At 37.0% G+C, this 21,948-nt stretch overlaps 1 pseudogene across 1 annotated transcript; it reads left to right on the top strand.

The window, feature by feature from the left end:
* Window positions 1-167: 167 nt before the first annotated feature.
* On the top strand, window positions 168-21,532 carry LOC147872892 (cell division cycle protein 20 homolog; annotated as a pseudogene). The gene is made up of 14 exons (XR_015536618.1): window positions 168-284; window positions 379-517; window positions 1,347-1,489; window positions 2,972-3,087; window positions 3,506-3,652; window positions 5,683-5,812; window positions 7,022-7,198; window positions 8,106-8,285; window positions 9,282-9,409; window positions 9,784-9,931; window positions 10,552-10,653; window positions 11,942-14,045; window positions 14,725-14,861; window positions 15,843-21,532. The product of XR_015536618.1 is annotated as a cell division cycle protein 20 homolog (transcript).
* The last annotated feature ends 416 nt before the right edge of the window (window positions 21,533-21,948 follow it).

Raw genomic sequence — 21,948 nt, 5'->3', positions numbered from 1 at the left:
GTAAAAACAGAACCAAATCCATCAATTAATATAGCAAGGATTATGACGAACTAGATACAGGAAAACTTTCTTATGCACACCTGTGCGCTTTTCCTATATTATTAGTGGTCATACTTGCCAAACACGTACGATATATCAGCACAGATAACAAAATTTATTTCTTATAAGTTGGTCACATTGTATAACGGAAATCGACATAATAGTATCAGATTTGAAATTAGTCTTTGAGAGTTATTTTCTGCGTATTACGGACGTATTCAAAATCTGCAGATCGAAATAGTGTGGTAATGTATATTAACGATACATGGTGATATGATAATATTATCAGAAGTATAAATTACTATGCAACATGTATTATAGTATTCGCATTTTTTTCAGTTGTATCTATACATCCTTCTACCATGTCGCAGTTTTCTTTCGCGAATGATTTAAAGAACAGTGTTAGAATGGATGAACCAATAACCAAAGGTCCGATTCCACGGTGGCAGAAGGAGTGTCTTGAGGCCCCCGATTTAAGGTTTGCTCTTTATGGTATTTAAGTTGGTTTAAACGAATCAGTATAGTTGAAGGTTTCAGAAATTTCACATTTAAACTGTTTCTTATGAAGGCATCCTGAATTTAATAATTGCTGAACAGTTGTCATAGGAAGTTGTGGTTATATTAAGCCAAGCAGAACTAATAAATTAATGTAAAACTTATCTGTGAAGTGAATATTGAGGATCAATATATGGCAATATCATGTTGATCTAAAGTTTGACTCATTATTAAACAAATTAAGAATTTCTGAAGCAAGCTTTCCTGATGACACAGTTAACAGGAACAAATTAATGGAAATTTTAAAGGCATGTAACATACCCAGTCAACTTATTGTAGCAATTTATAACATTTATAAAAATGACCTCATTGCAATAAAAATGGAATCTGATCTCTCAGAATGGGAATTATTAAGATTAACTTTTCAAATGGCTGGTAATTTCATGTGGTGTTCAGTTATGCATAGAATATGGTGCGAGTGTGCAGTAACATTGTTTGCAGTGCTGTTAGCAGTTTTGTTTAATTATTTTTGTGACAGGGCTGAAAGCAATGTTTCTTGTGGTCTGTGGAAATGATTTAGTATGTTTTATAGCTTAAGTAGAATTTTAAAAATTAATGCTGTTTCTTTCAGTGCCATGCAGTATGAAGATATTCTAAGCTTTATTTCATATTGCGTGAATCCTTTGCTTCAACAAATCTGACTATAGTGCAAAACTGATTTAATCTTTATAATTTGTTCCTGTAATTCTTAAGAGGGTAAGTAATTTCAGTTTATGAAACTTTGATTATGACACTAATTTTCTTTTAATTAGATATAAAAGCCTGAATGTATCCAAGAAAACAGCTTCCACTTCATTTAATGCAACCTTATCGAAGAGTCCAAACAAGTGCAATGTGACAGGGGAATCCATTGCTACAAAGAAAACACCTGGAAAAACACCTAAGAAATCGCCAGGTAAGGTATATATATAAAATATGTTCATTACTTGTAATATATATGTTTAATTAGGACCAGAAACTTAAGTCTTTGTCCAAATCTGCTTTTTCCTTAGCAATAGTAAAATTTTCTTCTTTCTCTGAATTACTGAGCCAGAGGCCATGAGTTTTGTATAATGTGAAATTAAGGTTTTCAGAAGTTTCTAATTGATATCAAAATAATCTCTGTATGCACTACCTTCTAGTGAAGTTACAAGGGAATCTGGTCAGTTGATTCCCACCACTTTTGGCCTGTTTTTCGGTATTGCTGTGGACCCTCCTGTGACTTCCTGGCCAACATATTTGTTGATACTTTACAATTTCTTTGTAAAAAACAGTTTTATTTTCCTCTTGCTTTACTGTTATTGCAGAAGGCATCCCTGCATTGTCTGCCATAACTCAGTTTGTAGCAGTTGTTTGGCTATGGTGCAGGCAACTTAGGTTTGATTCTCAGTCAGGCTTTTACAATCAAGTCTGTAGAGTAAGATTTGAGGTTTTCACAGCTGTGAGTCTGAAGATTTCTGTCTTCTGGGTTGTTGCGCTGTGTAGTCTGGTCGATGTTAACCAACGTTTCAGAGGTCATACTGCCTCCATCATCAGGGCGATGAGTATGAAGATTTCTGTCTTCTGGGTTGTTGCGCTGTGTAGTCTGGTCGATGTTAACCAACGTTTCAGAGGTCATACTGCCTCCGTCATCAGGGTGATGAGTATGAAGATTTCTGTCTTCTGGGTTGTTGTGCTGTGTAGTCTGGTCGATGTTAACCAACGTTTCAGAGGTCATACTACCTCCGTCATCAGGGTGATGAGTATGAAGATTTCCGTCTTCTGGGTTGTTGCGCTGTGTAGTCTGGTCGATGTTAACCAACGTTTCAGAGGTCATACTGCCTCCGGCATCAGGGCGATGAGTATGAAGATTTCTGTCTTCTGGGTTGTTGCGCTGTGTAGTCTGGTCGATGTTTACCAACGTTTCATCAGGGCAATGAATATGCCAATTGGGTGGATGGGGCTAGGTTTATAGGAGCCAGACCGTGAATATAGTATCAAGTAAAAATAAAGATCATGGAAAATGACATTTTGTATTAGAGAGACTCAGTGGTGATAAAGTCAGAGGAGGGTCCATTGCCATCATGGAATATCTTGGGCAAAACTATGAGGTAAGGTCTGTGCTAACGAGGGATGTCCTGCAAGTAGTGGCCAAAGGGTTAATAGTGGTATGACAAATATGCTGTTGATTGGTGTGTGTTATTTACAAATTGGCAAGCCGGTTTATTGGCTGTGGGTTTTTGTGTGGCCGATAAAAGGCGATTCCTGTAAGATTCATAATAGATGACAAATTAAAATAAATATTAAATGTGTCAGTGAAATTTATGCTTCATGTCTTTTCGTATTTTATTTGGGAGTCTATAGTTTATGTGTATATTATTGTTAAATAGTATTTTAACCATTTCCTGTATTTTAACAGGTGCTTGTTCATATTCAACAACACCATCATCAGGCAAAAGATCCAAGATTCCGATCGGTGGTGATCGATTTATTCCTGTTAGGTGTGCAACCAATTTTGAACTTGCACATTATAAGGTAATAAATATGTTGGTGTTTATGAAACATGCAGGTTGTAATGGTTGTGGACCTTGAGAGATTACATCGTGATACGTGAAATGTTTGAGAACTGTGTTGAGTCACTAAACACGTGATGTTTGCTGGTATTTCTGTAGTATATAGGCACTGTTTAAAATGTTGTCTTGTAGGTGGTTCAAGCGATTTTGAGGAATGTGCCATGATGCATTGCTTTGAGAAGTGGGTGACTACCTGCGAAAGTTACGTTCATTATTCATGTCAGTGTGTGTCAGAATAACAAAGAAAAATGGGGTTCGAGCTTTGGGGGAGGGGGGTGTGAAATCAAAATTTGCCTGTGTAGAGTTAACTGTTATTTCATATTTATAATGTAATTTTAACTAAATTGAATTTATATGAAGTTGATGTTATTCCTTGTCAGGTGACCCAGGAACAACAACCAGATGATGAATTGATAAACCCTTCACAGAAAGAATTCCAGCGCTTCATGTCAGAGAATCTTTATGGTGGAGATGTTAATAAAATGGGGATTCTGTCGTACAAGAACAAAGCACCAGGGGGGCCTGATGTAAGGATTCTAGTTTTCTGTTTCATTGTGGTACAACAGGTATATCTTAGTTGATTGCCTCAACACAACGATTGTTAATCTTACTGCTTCCAACTGAGAGAATTAGTGTTACAGTGTGGAACATCAGCACATACAGTAAAACCCAAAGTAGCATGTTGAACACTGCAAATAACACATAACATCTTCTTATTTGTGTCAGGAATCTCATATCTGTGTGTCGGTTACAGATACTTCAATTCTGGATCATTTTCAGGTGATTTGTTGCTTGTTTTATAGGGCTAGATTGCTCGTGTGTTTAGTTTTATCAGTGTTTATTTTTAAATCAGTTTTTTGTTAGCCAGAGAACTTCTGAATTCATTAACAGGACTTTAGCACCTACAAGTTAAAATTAAACAACTTAATCTAATAATGTCTTCACATTGAAATATTTTAGAGCTGCATGTGGTTATTATTATTCAGTGTTTTGTCTTACGACAGGTCCATTGCTCTGCCCAAAAAGAGCTCTCCAGTTTTCCCTATTCTCAGCTTCTCGTTTTAATTCCTGGAACTTCATCTTCTTTCCTTGTTTCAGATCGTCGGTTAGCTGTATCAGTCTTCTTCCTAGTCCTCTCTTTCCTTCAATCTGGCCTTCGATGATATCACTCAGTAATCCATTCCTTCTCATAATATGTCCCAGCCAGTTAGCTTTCCTTCGTGTAATCGCCTGCAGAATGTTTCTTTGCTGCATGTGGAGAGTAACCAAAAGTATAATTTAGCTTCTATTTAAAAAGTTTTGTTCACCGTGTAATATAAATGTTCCAACTCCTGTGTTTTAAAAGTAGCTGTTATTTGAACAATGTGTTCTGAAAATTAATAGGCATCTTGTAAATCACTTGAGAAGTTCTGCTATAACTACAATTTATAATCTGACTTTAAAACTGTTTCTAAATATTTTATTAGATGTAGTTTTTAAAAGAAATCAATTTGTCTTGATATTCTGTCAATATGTGTGACCAAAATAAAAATTATTTATGCTGTGCCCATTTTACATTTTGGAGCACACACAACTGTTTGAATATTTTTTATGTATTGTTTGTAATCAATTTGTTAAGCTTATAAATAGTTCTAATATTGAATTCTGCTTGGCAATTTTTTCATGCCATTGTACTATAAACTCTTTTATGTATATAATAATTTATTCACCGTCCATACACAAACTTAAAATGTTGTTAAAATTTACTTAAAATTACATAAAATTACAACATTTTTTAGAATTAGATCTTGATACATTTCACATTTGACGACATGTTTCGGTGTATTACACCATCATCAGGTCAATCAATTTAAAAACTGTTTTAAAAGCTGTTGTACATCCTGCTCCGCGTATATTGATACGTTTGACTGTTTTGATTTCTTCCTTTTAATGCTTGGATGTTTATATCTGTAAAATTAATTTTCAAATCATGATTTTTGGAATTGACATAGGAAATATAAATTTACAAATTTAAAATTTAAAGGGTTATTACCGTAATACAATGTAGAAGGATCATAATATAGTAGTAGATGGTAGTAAACATACCGCATCACTTACAACCCGGTATGTTTACTACCATCTACTACTATATTATGATCCTTCTACATTGTATTACGGTAATAACCCTTTAAATTTTAAATTTGTAAATTTATATTTCCTATGTCAATTCCAAAAATCATGATTTGAAAATTAATTTTACAGATATAAACATCCAAGCATTAAAAGGAAGAAATCAAAACAGTCAAACGTATCAATATACGCGGAGCAGGATGTACAACAGCTTTTAAAACAGTTTTTAAAATTGATTGACCTGATGATGGTGTAATACACCGAAACATGTCGTCAAATGTGAAATGTATCAAGATCTAATTCTAAAAAATGTTGTAATTTTATGTAATTTTAAGTAAATTTTAACAACATTTTAAGTTTGTGTATGGACGGTGAATAAATTATTATATTGATTAAACACAAACATGACGCAGTTAAGATATAAATCTTTTATGTATGTTCAACGCAGGGATTTTTGAATCCTCTGAAAGTCGTGTATAGCAATTCCAAGGCACCAGCATCAACAAAAAGTTCAACTCGATATATATCACAAACTCCAGATCGAATTCTTGATGCTCCTGACATTGTGGATGACTATTGTAAGTTGGTGTTGGTATTTATGTATCTTGTAAGAAATCAAATTCAGATGTTTGTAATGATTAAGCCCCTAAATGGGTCAATGGACAAGGTCTGAAAGCCCAACAATCAAGACTCAAACTTTAGGTTTAGAGTGGAACGTAGGCCTCTTTCATGTGCCAAGCGCAAGTGATTTGTTTTGACTATAACACTTAATGGTTGTCTCAAAGAGAAGTTTAAAAAGAATTGACTTAGAGCAGGGAGAAGCTGGTAAATTTTTCTTCCCTCATCTCAATTACCTATGTAGTAATAAAGCAGACAGCTAATGCTTGTAATTGATTCATAAATATGATGGAAGCGAGACCAGAGCCTTATCTATGAATGAACATTATTTTATTCTGAGTAATAGCATGATTTTGGTTTTTGAGAATAAATCGTATCGAATGTTGAAGGTGTTCCAGCCTTTCGGCAGTCTTTTTCTGAAAGGTGACATTATACACTGCAGTTATGATGCTTATTCTAATCCATTGATATTAGGTTATAATTCAAGGCATTTCATTTCTGGTTGAAGAGAATATTTTGGAAGTCAGGGTTTGTATTGATTAATCCTTATGTGTCAATTAAGGGCATTTACACAAGATTGACGGAGTTTCATTATTTCATGCAACTTATTTGAAGGAAACCCTTGGTGCCACTTATGGTGGTTTTAGTGGATACATTTATTTATAATATTACCATAACAAATCAGCACTTCAGTACAGTTTATTTTCAGGAACCCTAGCCAATAATCTGGTGATTTTCTCCACATAATGAACATTTGTGTGATGCAGTTTTGAATATATTGTGTGCACAAACCCTGTGTAAATGACTTAATGTACAATGGACACCACTCAAGCAATGTGTTGAATCTGGTTCACCTTACATGTTTTTGCAGTCAGAGTATATGTACATATTGTTCTGTTACGTTGTAAAAGGTCTTTTACCTCATACATATCTCCATTGTTTTTATTTTTCTCTGTATGTGTGTGTTCATACAGAGAATGTCCTTCAGTGGAAATAATTAGTTGTATCTGAATCTGAGATAACCCATTAAATTTTGAGGCTTTTCTGAAAAAGGTAATGTATTTTTACAGCTGCACAGTTTTTGGTTATGCATAATACACAGTGCCTCTTTAAAAATTTTATTCAAATTTGAATCATAGATTTTGTTGTAATAGTCCTTGTTATTTCAGATCTGAACCTGGTCGATTGGAGTCCGAACAACATTCTGGCAGTTGCTCTTAACACCGTGTGTATCTGTGGAATGCTGGTACTGGTGATATTCACAAGTTGCTCAGTCTGTGTGTTCTCTGAGTTGGATGCAAGAAGGAGATTGTCTTGCTGTGGGAACAAGTATGGGAGTTATACAGGTTTGTTTTATTACCCAAAAAGTATATATTTATCCACTAACAGAATTAGCAGCATGTAAATTGCCTGCTCTTGCAAGATGTTACCTTCAACTTAAGTGGAAAGTGTAGATGAAACACCTGTATTCTTTGATATGACTACCAATGTGACAATATTGACGTTAAACATTCAAAATGAGTGGTGGCTATGGACTAACTTAGAATAACAGTAGGTGCTTGGAGAAACTGACATCCTTTGTTTTTCTGAAAAGAGAAAATCACTGGTACCTGAGGGAAAATTAATTTAAAAGTTTTGATGCAGCTTGCAAATTATATCTTATTGAAATTCAGGTGTGACTTAGGTATGCACATAGCTTATATTCATATAAATATGGTGGTGTTATTGGTATAAGGAACAATCAGATGGTAAAATGTATTTTAAATAACGTGGTTGAAGAGCAGAGCACGGTTCAAAATGACAATCACGAAATGTCATGTAGCAGCTCCTCATTGAACACAGTCACAGTGTGAAGAAAACATTTGCTAGTAGTTTGTATGGATATTTATTCTGGAAAGTACTTTTCTTTCTCTTAACTATTTATGTGAACAGTATTACTGTAGTAAACAATAAGTTGGCACTTCGTGGGCTGTGTGAGATCAGAAGTAATTAGGAAACAATGACAGCAACAAGATGATGAGATTTGAGCCTGGTTTGTGGTTTGAAAATAATAAGTAATAATGATAGTGGTAGTAATAGTAGTTCAGGAATTGCAAATGTTTAGTGCCTTATGCATTCCTTTATCTGCTGTCCCATTTTAAAAAAAAAAGTTCTGCTCTCATTCATGACATATGAATGAATATTTTTGGGTTCTCATTGTTTTGTAATTTTAGAATACTCAAAATGATTAATTGAATTGTTTTGCTTTTAAAGTTGTGGGATTGCAGCAACATGAAGCGAGTACATACCATGGGCAGTCACTCGGCACGTGTCAGCTCTCTGTCGTGGAATTCCTACATTCTGAGCAGTGGTTCTGCTAGTGGTCAGATCATTCACGATGATGTTCGACTTAGAGATCACAGTGTGGCTGGGTTTTCTTCTCATACACAAGAGGTGAGAAACCGTGCATAGAGAACTCCCGGAGGATGGAGCCAATAGTTTGTGCTAACTATGCAGAATCCATTGGCATGTTCACAGACAGATTCATTCCCACAACACTAAATGAAGGTCTACTACCCACCATTTAATCACTTCTGCTGACAAACTACAAACATTATGTAGGCCAGTTTTAACAGTACCCTGGTCTGCTATCCCTCCCCACCACATCAAAGGTCATGCCATAACTTATGCTGTTAACTGCAGGGACCTGAGTTTCTGTACAGGGTAGTGACATATTCATGGCAGGAAAAGATTATAGTATTGGGAAGGAACACTGATGCTACAAATCTCGACACCCCTTCCACAAATCAAGTTCGTTGTTACAGTAACACAAGATGAAGATACTTTATTCGCTTGGAGTCGCTGCAAGAAACCTTGCACTATACCTCATCTCAAGAAATTAGTAACCTCCCATACCACTTGCAGAGACAGGCCCCTACATATCTAATCATGGGCTGTGACAGAGTGAACTTGTAGGCAGTAACCAGTGTTTCAGAGGAACGTACTGTCTCCAACCCAAAGGCTGAAGTGAGAAGTGGTTGGTTTATATAGGGTTAGGAAAAGGACCAGGCCATGGTGATTGTCCAGCCAGAGACCAGGAATGAAGAAGGAAGTTGGAAATGGTCCACACCTATTGAAAAGAGCCCTAAAAGGGCCACTTATAATCTCTCTCCTTACCCAACTTCTCTCTAGCTCCAGACTGTCCATCTTCCTTGCAGTTAAAGTGAAGCTGCAAAGTCTGATTTCAGACTACTATAAAAAGGCAATGTTTCAGATAAGTGTTACTAAAATGCTATGTCATGTTGACAAATGTGCATTTTCCCCTTCCCATCCCTCTTAACCTCTGGTTTTAGATTAAAATATTCACATGTATGCAGTCTCTTGAGAAAACTCCCATGGCCATAACGTCATTTATATTAGATGTGTTATTGATAACTTCACTGTTTTCAGGTGTGTGGACTAAAGTGGTCTCCAGATGGCAGATACCTAGCTAGTGGTGGCAATGACAATATGCTTTACATATGGCCAGTTGTGGCAGGACAGGCTTTTTCACAACCCCAGCCATTATACTCTCTCAGGTAAGTCGATACTTGATGATGTAATTTCGTATTTGTGAGATGAGTGGACGTCGTACTCTATCATATAAATTCCAATAAAATAATAAAATGTGATTGTAGACATATATTGTATCTTGAAACTGTTCCAGTATTGGTAACTTGATTGTATTTTAGTCAAACATTCTTGGACTGTCAATCACATCAGTTGATTAAAAATCACCAGTGTTTCAGGGACCATCTCCATCATTGCTCTAGACACACAAATGATTTTCACAAGGGAAAGACAAACACGTTTTCAGTTTAGTAGAATTGCACTGCAAAAATTGTGACATTCCATTCCAATAGAGAGATGCTTATTTTCCTGCTGTGTTGTAATTTCCAGTGTTTGTTTGTAGTGCACATCAAGCAGCTGTGAAGGCATTGGCATGGTGCCCATGGCAGCCGAGCATATTGGCAAGCGGTGGTGGAACAGCTGACAGATGCATTCGCTTTTGGAACTGCAATACTGGTTGTTGTTTGAACACCATCGACACCAAGTCTCAGGTAAGGCCTGGATATTTACTGTATTTATGACCCCTTGACTGCCATGACTATTGAAAATACGAACTGCTTAGGCTGATGCACTGTTAAATTTGGTAGGTACAGTAGCACATCTATGGTTATTAAGTGGATAATTATTGTTTTATTTAAAAATCTATTCAGCCATGTTCGTGTTGTGTCAAAAACCAGCATTTCAGAGACACTGATAATGGAGACGGAGCTAGTATCTGAAACATTGATTTTTCACTCCACATTGACATGTCTGGTCATTTGAGAAGATTTTATAACAAATAATTAACGTGACTTGTGTTTGTCAATTTACAAACATCTGAAATGTATGGACTGTTGCTTAACTACTGCATGATTATCTTGTTGAAACTTGTAATATTACCTTCATATTCAACTACTGTCTTCTGTTTGTTAGACATTATTACCACTAAGGGAAGGTTTATGAATGAAAAGTCTCGATATGTGTGTTAAACATCTTTTCATCCTCTTAGTTCATAATTGTCTTGAATTTTTAAATCTGTCAGTCATTTGTCTCCCTGGACTGGGTTATTTAGTGAATTTTGTTACCTCCTTGAATCCACTGAAATATTTACACTGTAAAAAATTTCTTACAGGTATGTGGTCTTCAGTGGTCAGCTACATACAGAGAACTCATCTCAGGTCATGGTTACGCAAATAATCAACTAATTATGTGAAAATATCCATCAATGACAAAGGTAAATGATCATAATTTTAGTGAGATGAAATGTTAATAGAGAAGCGACTGAAAATGAATTGGTTATTTCTGAAAGGTTTGTATTGGGGGATGTCAACGAATGTTCACTCAGGATATTTTTATGTATTTTAAAATTATACATATATAATTGTTTATTGTCTTCCTGTCTGACTTAGTGTTTAGCACGAAGAACATGATGTTTCTGATGCCCAGTCAGGCACCCATTAACAAATATTTTGTAACCAAAAGTCTTCTTCCCCCACTCTCAATTTGCTTCATCATAAACCATGGGTCAGTATACGTATTTATGCCGCAGTAAATGGCACCAACATGAGAACCTGAAATCTCAGAAAATGTTTTTCCAATACTGTCACGGCAAAATTTGTAATTTATGTTTATTTTGATATTGTTCCCTTCACCTTTACTCTGCCGTGCTTGAGGGAATGAAAGAAGAAAATGGGGTGGTTTTCCTGGCCTCTCAATTCGGTCTCCATTTTGTTTTAGGGGGAAAGGTACTTCTTCCTCCCAAGATATTTCTGCTCTGAAGTCTGATGGCCATGTCCAGCCATCTGTGTCTGCCTTCCCACAACTCCTATGTTTCTTCCTCTTGACCTTCCTTCTCTCTCTGTTGTGTTTTTTAACCTGTCATTCCCATCTTTATCACAGCCTCCATTGTGAACATTTACCTTTCACTTTCATGTTCAAAGCCCTCTTTGGGATTTGTCTATTATTCATTCTTAATAAACCATTGCCCATACCATCTCCTTCTGTTCTTTGTTAGTTTTTCTTCCATGGCATTTAACTTAGATTCTCTTTCATTTTTTTAAATTTTTTATCCTATCTCTTTTAGTATTTCAGTCTTTGCTTCTTAAAAATTGCATCTCTGCTGCCATTAATCTAGTAGTTCAGGATTTTACTATTTAACATAAGAATTATGATCCTTAAATTTGGATTGAAACTCTTTTATTTTCATCATTGCACTGGGTGAATATTTTAAATTTGTACAGGAACCACAGACATTAATAACTTCTGTGGTCCCCGTACAAATTTATAAAGTATTTCCATAAAATATTTTTCATCTAAATATCAGACTGTATCTTGTCGTCCAAACAAAACACTAACACAATGCGAATACCAGTACCACCTTCTGCGGGCAGAGTCAGTTTGTATTTTTACTGCAAGAGTTTATTGCCAAACCCCAAAGCTGGAGAACTGGTCCTTGCGTAATTTTATCAGTAAAATGAGAGCATTGATTAAGTTAATTAAATCAAGTCTTGAATTAATTTCAGGTTGCTGAATTAACTGGTATTGCAACTGGCTGTCTCCAGATGGAAGCACAGTGTTGTCTGCTGGTGCAGATGAAACTTTAAGATTGTGGAAATGTTTTGCTCCTCATCCTATCAAGAAGAAGAAGAAAGAGATAAGAGACTCTAAGGCTGCTCCGAGCATGTTTAAGGGAATTAGATGATGAAATTTGGTCACACAAATTATAACGTATCTATTGAAATCCTGATGTTGAGTGAACAAATAATTTGTTGTTATTGTGAACTGTCTAGTAACTTACATAAATGTTCAAGATGAGTACTTATGTGGAGTGTTATGCAGGACTGCTTGTGATTTTGGTGATATGTATATTTATTTGTTTTATTTAACCTCAAAAACAATAACGGGTAAACGTGGTCATTAACTACAAGAATATTTCTGATATTTCTTTCATACTGATACAATATTTTATTTTCCGTCTATACACAAACTTAAAATAATGTTGTTTAAAATTACTTAAAATTATAACATTCTCAGTAGATACTGCATCTTGTTACATTTTTTGTTATCGACGACATGTTTCAATGTGTATTACATCATCATCAGGTCTATCAATTTTAATATATTTTAAAAACTGTTGTACATCTTGCGTTGCGTATATTGATTAATTTTATTTGTTTAATTTTAAGTTTTTGTCTCAAAAAAACAACAACTTTTTTCTCTGTTTTAGTAGGACAACTTTTTTCAAATATGTTTAAAAGAATGTTCCGACCTTCGCGTATTTTCTCACTGGCCTCAGAGAATAATCACCTGCCAGATTAGGGGTAAATCGTGATATTTACTCTCAGACTGTTTGCGAACAAACCCCCAGTTTCAAACTTACGTAAGAATATCGGAGTGTCGGCCTCGACAAGTTATTACAATATTTGACAATGTTTATAGCCTGAAAACTCTTCATATGCCAGGTAATTAGATGCGCGTCGCCGTGTGTTAGGAAGTGGACTCAGGACTCGGGTTCTTTAGTGGGACTACAATTCAAGACAGTTTTCGGGTTTGTACCCTCAGTTCCTCAAATGTCTTCGCAAGAACAGAAACATTATGCTTTGGTCCATCTATTATATAAATCTATTTTATTCTGAGATTGTAGATGCTGTATTTGAGCAGAGGACAATTAGGGCCCAACTCAGTTGCTTAGTTACGTGTTTTACGGTTTCTGAGTAAAACGTTGGCAAGAGTATCGAGTTCTGTAGGACAGAATCCATCCGTGCTGTCACTTTATTTGATGCAGCGTCAGTAAGCGCACTTTTCGCTACCATGATACAGTTTAATTTAACTGAACCACTAGTGGTTTCTGAATCTGGTGCAGTCGCCTGCCTGGTATCTGGTCGATTGGCTAATGCATATTCGTAAGAAAGTGGAATTTAAATCACAAACACTGGAGATAATCTGAAGTACTCAATAACACTTCTTAATTCTACGTTTGTTTGTCTGGTGTTGCAAGAAAAATTAGCTGTAATTGTTTATGTTGTCTCCATTATTCTTCAAAACATAGACGAAGATGTTAACATCCAAGACACAAACTGAAATTTGAATGTTAAATATAGTATGACATTCACCTCTTGTACTAAAGTACACAACAAAATTTGCAACAACTTCTTTTGATAAGAAATGTAATTAAGCTTGCAGCAATGAGATAAGTACGTACCAGAGTCATCAATCATAAGTGCTTAAACAACTGAAATTTTAAAAAAATACTCCTGCTAGCTTGTTTGTTTGTGTTAGATGGCAGTCTGTCCAACCACATTGAAGAACCTGGGATCAGATTTTTATTATATAGAAAACTCAGCATAGTTTATGTGTGGCTACAATTACTTTGTCACTTTGATTTACGAAGAAAGCAACTGTTTGTTCTTAGAATTGTTCAAGTTAACATCAGATGCAAGAAATAAACAACTCTGTTTGATCATATTCTTAATTTTTCTGTTTCTGGAGGCCATTGTGTCTGTGGCTGATTGCAGCTGTTGTCCTAATTGGATTCTTGCAGGCACCTGGTTGGTGGAGCCGTGCGGTTTTGTAGCAAGAGATGCCTTTTGAAGCAGAAGAAGAAAACAACCAGCAGATGATATTTGAGTGAGTCTCAGCATTTGGAAACAGATTGGATATTCATGTTCCCTGGGAACAGCAAATTTAAAATGGAAGGTCAGATAATTGGGACTATCCATAGGGTGGGGTGAGTGAAGCATGATATATTTCATGCTGAATAAATTAAGCACTCTGTAGATACAAAATAAACACAAAGCATATTGGTTTAATTGTAACCATAGGATAGAGACAAGAGTACATGCACAGTTTAAGTAAAGTAAAGTAAAACTTACAGATACTGATCTTATGGAATGGACCCACATAGACTGCTTTACCCAGGCCCTGTGCCCCTCTGGGAATGGCTCCTAATGAAACATCTCATGTGCAATAATTCTGGAAACACTGGCAGTTACACAGTAGAATTACATTAAGAGACTTAGGAAGAAACTGCAAAACTTGCAGGGAGGTCAGAATTTCAGAAGAAACCTCTCAGTGCATGATCTGACAACTTGAAACTTCCCTCCCAGTAAATGTGACATTGCAGAACTCTTAGAGAGCACCACAATTTATATTTACACAAGAGACTTCATTTGATGACTCTTGTACATACTCTCTTGACGATTGGAAGGTCTTTTAAACTGAGGTGCTCTCGTGTCTGCTTTGCCAGGCTTCAGTCTGCACTAAGCACGCTGTACCATACCATTAAAGCTTGTGATTTGTACTACAGAACACCACGTGGGCTGATATCAGGGCTTCCTGCTTCTCGATGACAACATTGTCGATGATGATGAAGACCAGTTTGGTGTGGATGCTCACCCTCGGTTACCGGGCACACAGTCTCACGAGACTGATAACACTTTCAAGGTCAGCACAAAAATTTGCAACATTGTAGTTTGTGTTGCTTGAGAATAAGGTTTAATTTTTGATGTTCTGTTGCTTTTAGAAAAGGTGTTGCTGTTCTGATTTGGCCTTGGCTGATATTTGTGTACTGTAACTGTGGTATTGTGCACAAAGTAAGATTCAACATTCACACTGCCTTACTTATTAACTTGCTTAGTGCATGAAGATGGCAGGTATTAGCAAAATAATGGTCATGACTGTGAACTGTAGAGTGATATCAGTAATATAATGGGTTGTTCATGCCTTGAAGTACAGTCTTTTCTAGAAGCTGAGCATTTACTCAGCTAGTCCAGACATTAGCCACGTGTAACATTTTTTAACATACGAGAACTTTTCCAGTGAGGCGCTTCTAGCACCCCACCTGTCCTCCAATATATTTGCAGCTGTTTGATGTCTGGACATCCGTTCATTCCGCAGGGGTCGAGCCACTTAACATGTTGAAAATGTTTAAACGTACCTTTTAAGAAGGTGGCTGTCCTGTGGGTTGTAATGCCGTCATATGGTAGAAGATTACAGACGTTTCAGAGGTGTATGCTACCTCCATCATTAGGGAGCTAATGATGGAGGCAGCAAGCACCTCTGAAATGTGGTTAAACTTCTGCCACATGATTGCATTACAGCCCACAAGAAAAACATCTCCATAATCATTGCTGCGAGGACCTGAAATTATACGTTAATTAATTTATGTTGATAATCTGGATAACGCTGAGGCAATTGAGGTCTGATGATGGCCACTGAGATAGGCTGTATTGAACATTCAGAGTCAAACACAGCACAGAGAGTTGTTTAATTTCTATGAGCTTGGTCTTTGTTTTACAGTGAAGGCACAATTTTATCATCATCAGAGACATAACATTTGTGTTGTCTTATAAACACTGCAGTAAGGATATTTCGGTACATTTTAATTTGCCTGCTTTGATGTGACTTCTGTAATATGTATTGCAGTTTCTCATTTGTTTCACCTCCTCTGGACGAAATCCACGAGCAGCGCCCAACCATAGTGATAACAACCTCCATTGGTTTTTAAGCTTGTAAGGGAGATATGCATTGCAAAGTATAAAGTTAGGTAATGATGCTTTTTATTATTGCCTCACACAATCAGTGATATTTTATTACTTATGTTTGAAAAATTGACAAGAAACTAACAAACTACTTAGAAGATAAATGGCTACAGGCTTCAACCAGTTTTAGGCTCTACCAAAAATTATTATTATGGAATGGATTTTGTGTTGTCTGTCACAATAATAAACAAAATTATGTGATGTTAAATATATTACATTACAATAAACTCCTCTCCGGCTGTCAGCCGCGTCAAATGGTTAACCAGTTGATGCGGCTGATAGCCCGAAAGGATTTTATTGTACACAGTCGCCATGAAAGCTGAAGAACATGCATATATTATATTACATTTACAGATTGAGATTAAAGATACACTTAGATCATATTTGGAACGTTGAATTTATTCCCATAAGTATAATTCCATCATTGCAGGCTGTATTCATCAACTGACCTTAGAAAAAGTCCACAGAGCTCATGTGGTTAGTTGCCGAGTTCCCAATGTGGGAGCCCGGGTTGAAACCCAAGACAGTCCATGTAGGATTTATGGTGGGCAAATGACACTGAACACTCTTCTCAGATATTTCGTTCACTCAGACACTAGATTAATTGTGTCCGTTGCTTCGCATTATTTGTGGGCTGTAAGATCAGGTTTCTATGGGACGCATTTCCAGACAGGCAGTTGCTTCCCTTCACGATAATAACAGTAATGCAGAACGTTGCAGTATTAGAATAAAAACGATACAGAATTAAAATCAATAATTTAAAATATGGGATGGTCTGTGGATTGTATAAAATCAATTGCCCTGTGAAATGTGGTTCTGATGTTTCTCCCTTATAATGCTAAAAGTAAACTTGGGACCAGCTTTACATGGAACATTAAACATTTATTATTATGGGGTGGCCATTTATTATTTCTTATTGTAATATATGTTTAGTGTTTGCTTGTATACTGTTGTTCCGCTGGCCCAGTGTGTGTTGTGATCATCAGCGGTGTACCGATGTTCTAGTTCTGTGTTGACTACAGTGGTATTCTGTGATAATGGGCCAGTTCCTGGTTTCCTGACTCGTGTTCTACCTTAATCCTATAAAATTGTTGCCGTAATCATTTGACAGTGCCCATAACAGAAATATTAACCAGCCATGTGGGGGGTCACACCAGTGCACTGATAAATGTAATTCTGCAAACCCTCCCTCACTGGGAGAGCTCGCAGTTCGAAAGCAGCCAGGAAGAAGTTGAGCAGTTTACCCAAAGTCTTATTAAGTGTTGTCAAAAACTACAGTGAACTAAGAGAGTGAATAAAAGACCAGGGAACTTCTGTGTTGCCACGTATATTTTGTTAGATTCTTATTCCTGGTAGTCCCACTGAACCAACTCTTGGTTACTGAGTTCATCATTAAATTATATTCCAGATCTACTTCTCCTACTGAAGCAGGTGAAATGGCCTCAGGTGTGAGTAGCAGTGAGTCAGAAAAGACTCTAGTTGCACGACTTAACAGCAGGTTGTGACACAACCAGGAGGAGGTGGATATTTCAGTTGAATGTGAAATGCCAAGTTCAAGAACAGTTGCTTCAAACTTGAGTTGAGTTATCGTAGTGAGAACACTCCATAAGAAGTGTGAATGTGTTTGTTGAACAAACTGTTGCATGGAACTGACTGCTGGTGTTATTTTGATTTTCTTCTTTTTGTGAACAGAATGTGAATTGAATGGTGCAAGAATCAAGTGACCCATTTGCTTCTACACCCACCATTCAAAGACCAGGTGAGATACTCACGTCATCCGTTAACCAATATTTCTACAATTTCATGTGTGTTCTGACAGTGGAACTCCGTGTCGATGTTGGTATTCTAGATTGTTAAGCCATGTAACTGCTTACACTTAAGAGAAACTACTGCCTACATCATCAGCCCTGACAATGGTGGGAGTAAACACTTCATAGGAACTTTTGTCTCCCTACAAGTTCTCACAGCATTTTCTGGCATCAACATATTTAAAATGCTGTTAGAACCTCAAATTTCACGTACTTAAACTCTGTTCCTCTAATTTCTGTACATCATTTCACCTTTGTAGTGTTGCATAAAAGTGCACTGCAGTCTGTAATCTCACATTGAGAAATATGTAAACATTATTCCAGTCTCTTCCATACTGTGTCTGATGTCCTTCCAAGGACATCGTGGTTGTTTCAGAGGCCTCTCATTTGTTTCAGTTCTTAATATTTTTCATTGTCCGTTAATTTCAACCACCTGTGTAACTACTTACAGTTATGCTGACAAACACAGTTGCAATACTTATGGTTTCAACAGTCTCAGATCATATTTTTGTTCTCGTCTTAGTATCAGTTGGTGAATTTAGTGACTCATAACACAAAGTTTGTGCCGTCATGTGCCATGCACTGGAATGACAGAGAAGAATGGACTGTTTATTTCTCAGTGCTCTGAGTTTTTACCCAGCAATGATACGAGGTGCGATCGGAAAGTTTCCAGACTGCGCGTATAAAAACCCGTACACTTATCTCAGGTATTAAATTCATCCATCACCCTCGAAGTAGTTCCCCTGGGAGTGAACACAACGATCCCAGCGCCACTGCCAAGCCTGGAAGCATCCCTGGAAATCTTCCTTTGTCAGCCTGTCAAGCACCATCTGCGATTCTGCCTGAATCTCTTCTATCGTCTCAAATCTCCTTCCCTTTAGCTGAATTTTCATCTTTGGGAAGAGGAAGAAGTCACACGGCGAATAAGGAGGGTGCGGGATGACGGCCATGGTGTTTGAGGCCAAAAACTGTCGAACTTTGAGGGCGGTGTGCGCTTGCGCGTTGTCATGATGTGTCGCATGTGGAGTTCTTCCTTTAGAATCAGCTGACAGGTCCCATAGCCTATCCCAACAATGTCGCACAAGTCGTTGATGGTACGACGTCGATCTTCGTGAATGGCCTGCCGAATCTTCGTAACATTTTCGGGCGTTGTGCTCGAAGATGGTCGTCCAGAACGCTCGTCATCATCGACAGAGGTTCGGCCATTTTTAGAACGTGAATGCCACACAAAAGTTTGTGCATGACCCATTGCGGACTCCCCAAATGCTTGCTTTAGCATTTCATAGGTTTCCGTAGCCGTTTTGGCGAGTCTTTGGCAAAATTTGATGCACACGCCATTCCGAAATCACAGGAGGGTCGGTGTAATGCACTACCAAAACGCCCGTAACTAAGAAACAAATGCTAATTCGATGATGCCGGATGGCACACTGATTCACTATGAATGTAGGCCGCACCCCCTAGCGGCAGAAGCTCGTACTACATCCGGTTCGCCCTCTGTTGACACAGTCTTGAAGCTTTCCGATCGCACCTCGTATTTTGTGTGATGTCTGCTTAATTTTTTGGTTTGCCCCATTCAGTGCTATGGCTGTTCGGGAAAGGCAGCCTTAAACTTATGTATGTAAAATTTTGCACTTATGTAGTAGCAGTAATTTTGTAGAAAAGTTTTCTGTACTTCTCTTCTGCAGAATTTTCTGTGTCAGGTTTTGCCTTGTTCATTTCCCTGGTTCTTGTTAGAAAATTGAGAAGTGTGTCATGTTCATTTTGCACGTAACTTTGAATTTCTTTTATTTTGTGAATAAAATCTATACCCAGACCTGTCTGTAATGTATGAACCAAAATGTAAGAATTTGCGAACACAGAGAGAAAGGGTTTGAGCAGAAAGACCTGTTACTATCATGAATGTACCTCATGGCAAAATGAAAATCAGAAGTTTCATCCAATATTAGGTGGTTCCTGAATTTGTCTTGAAATGTCAACTAGCAACACTTCATGGAGGGCTTTTAACAAATTATTTTCAATGGCCAGAGATGTGCCTTTGAAAAAGGTCATTCAGCAGAGGTTCATAATGTTCTAGCAGTTTTGAAATATTCTTTACAATTACTTCTGTCAAGGGGCAACTCAGATAATTCATGACCTCTAAATGGTAGTTCTTGATCTGGCTGCAGACAAGTCATGTCACCCATTTCAATATTTCTTAATTTTTATAAACTCCTTTATTATATTCTGAACTACTAAATGTAAGTTGGATCTCCAGAAGCTCATAATTTCTTTGGAGACTTAAATAAAGAATGACCAGTGTGTACCGTACATGTTTGGCGTAAGATTCATGTTTTTGTAAGACTTGAGGTTCTCACAGCGGTGAGTATGAAGATTTCTGTCTTCTGGGTTATTGCGCTGTGTAGTCTGGTCGATGTTAACCAACGTTTCAGAGGTCATACTGCCTCCGTCATCAGACTACACAGCGCAATAACCCAGAAGACAGAAATCTTCATTCATGTTTTTCTTTTCGTGCAGCATGTAAGTCATAAGTTTGAAATCCAAAACATTTCAACATTTTTGGAAGATCAATTATGGCCAGCAAATCAGTTTCTCTCAGATTGTTACAAGCTGTTAACCATGGGTAAAAATGATATTGCAAAACAAAAGTTCCCAGTGTACATATCGTGTTCCTTATATTCACTCTCAGGGTTTTATATAGGTTGGTAATGTCTTCCATGTTTTAATGTTTTTAGTTTCTCCATGAATTTTCTTCTTGACAATAGTTTTTCTAAAAAAAAATTGAATAACATTTTTATCTAGTTTTCACAAACTTCAAATGGTCTTCCACCGTCACTGCAGTTGTGTTTATGAAAATTGCAGTTTGTGGGTGATTTTGGTACAATTCACTTCTTCTTCAGTTCATGTTGAGGTCAACCATTTTTTTATTTAAAAGAATGGCAAAGACCTTTCTTTTTCTTATACGTTTCTTATATTCACAATTTTTTAATATTTTCATTTGCATTTTTCTCGTGCGAGTGTTTTGTAGCCACATCAGCATCAATAAGATACTCAATTTTTATAGCTTAAAGTCGCCTAAATAATATTTGAATATTCGGTGGTAAATCAAAGAAGACAACTCAGCCATTACAAGGGTTAATGTTTTTGAAGTAAATAATCGCTGTTTACACTGCAGAACTCGGAATTCTTTATTTTTCAAGCAGATTGTGTTTGTAGGTGTCACTAGGTCTGTTCCGTTTATGTGTTAGAGAGTTGCACTACATGGCGTAATGATACTTCAATTAACAAAGTTAACCTGCTTTGTGTGTGTTATCTACTCAGCTGTGAGTATATGTACTTCGATACTGGGAGTACCGTGAACAAAACACGTTAACAAACCTCTATCAGACATTGGATGCATCTTTTAAATGAGGTGAATTATGCAGTGACAGTGCGTGTTAATTTGATTTTGCGTATTCAAATAACTTGTGTCTTTGATGTCAGCACGGAATAATTAGTCTGTAGTACCATGATGATACTGTAAGTGTAAGTGAAATATTTATTAGTGTTGTCAATTTAGATCTTGGCGTTCATAGTGGCAAGTCAGATAATCATTATTTTATTACGGTCATTAAATAGGACTAAGTGAAAAGTGATTACAATTTTGAGCCTTTTCGTTTGTTTTGGATCTCCTATTCAGAGGCCGAAGTTTCAGTCCTGTAGTGTAAGTAGCAGTGATCATTTGTTATCCTGAGAATGTTGAAATAAAATATGTTCCCCCACACCAGAATATTATTGCTAAATGTTTCAGTACACATACTCGTGTATTGTGACACCAAGTTAAAATATTCTCTCTTCCTGGACTTTTCGAAGTGTGCATTTGTCACTAGTGAGTGACCAGCCCACTGCCTGCGCCAGATTTCTACTCAGTCCTGATTTTTGACTGCTAGAGCCATCTGGTAGGAATCAGGAGATAAGTGGGTGAGAAATGGCTAGCGAGTTTTGCTTTCGAAATATCTCGTTCATGTTTTTTCGTGCCATAAATCTACGGCATGGGACCACCGGCTTTAATTCCCCGCTGAAGGAAGTTGTGCTATGGAATTTATCACCCCTTAAATATCCATCGACCTCTGCCGGGTTTGAACCCGCGTACCTTGGGTCCAGTGGTGACCACATTAACCACTAGTGCACTGAGGGCGACAAAAT

This window comes from Zootermopsis nevadensis, unplaced genomic scaffold, assembly GCF_977971745.1.
Source record: "Zootermopsis nevadensis isolate Lab colony 2312 unplaced genomic scaffold, Znev_1.0 Znev_ptg000023l, whole genome shotgun sequence".
Lineage (NCBI taxonomy): Eukaryota > Metazoa > Arthropoda > Insecta > Blattodea > Termopsidae > Zootermopsis > Zootermopsis nevadensis.
This window is presented reverse-complemented; position numbering and strand designations above follow the sequence as displayed.